The sequence below is a fragment of the Echinococcus granulosus genome (assembly GCF_000524195.1).
Source record: "Echinococcus granulosus chromosome Unknown EG_S00258, whole genome shotgun sequence".
Classification (NCBI taxonomy): Eukaryota; Metazoa; Platyhelminthes; class Cestoda; order Cyclophyllidea; family Taeniidae; genus Echinococcus; species Echinococcus granulosus.
The window spans coordinates 41,239-42,384 of record NW_020170638.1 but is presented as its reverse complement, the minus strand read 5'-3'; positions in this window follow the sequence as shown (position 1 = coordinate 42,384).

Here is a 1,146-nt window from a genome sequence, read left to right as displayed (position 1 = left end):
TTTGGCCAATGTGAAGCAGAGATGGACCACAGAGGGCGTACTTAAGATCACTCGAAGCCTGAACTGCACTGTTAATTTGTTACTCTGTACACAAGTTAACTCACTGATTCAGGCTCTGGTTTAGACTCAGGCTCAGGGTTCCGCTTGGACATGGACTCAGGCAGACTACACTAAGCTGTGATATCGGATATCTGCTGTCGCGTCGACATACAAACCGATAGACCTGTCTGATGGGCTTCATTTTATTCAGCTTGCACTTAATGGCATGCGACCCAAATTATTTTGCCACCACATGCTACCACAATAAATTGACTGATCTAATCCCTTGAGACGTCTTCTGACTTCCGTCATGAATTCAAAGTGGTCCTCACACCCTTCTGTATGCCACAATGAATGAACTTAAGTTGTGGTATTCATCCAACATGCCACTTACAGAGCGGCACCTAAAAGTTGTGCACGATAAATACTATACTTCATTTCAGAATTTGCGCTTGTGCTCATTGTAGTACTCATGTGGTCATCTGATCACATGTATAATGGGTCTATGCAGATTCTGCAAAACCATCATCCATCCCGATGAATTGTTTGTTTGACCAAGCAATTCTGCTGAAAATGGTGTGATAAGACTTGGGCTACCGCAAAGGTTTTGAATGCTCAGTATACCCAAAGTACGGCGTTAGAGAAATAAATGCTTGTATTGGGTAAAGGAAAAACTAAACGCCTGTTAATGCTCACATAATTGTTCACGACTTGAAAGAATTGTGCTTATATTCCCAACGAAATGCCAGATGACAATGCACAGTAAATGCTTGATAAAGTAATTGGCATTGGTTAGCTCGCTCCCCATACAAACGGACAACTAGACTTTGCAGCAGGATGATGCAATGGTTCCACACCACATTCAGGTTTCTTCATTTCAAAGCTGACTCTACTGAGCTACTGCAAGATGAATGATAGACGCACTTAAACATGGGGTCCCCGCACAGTTGCACTTGGCATACATGCCGATTGCAATCAACCCATGACCATAATCGAGATTTTGAAAATTTCCCACATGCACAATGGCCCGGTGAACTGGATGCCAGCTTTCACTTTCCTCTGCGAGTCACATTCATTGCACATTTCTTTTATTTACAAATGAGTGTA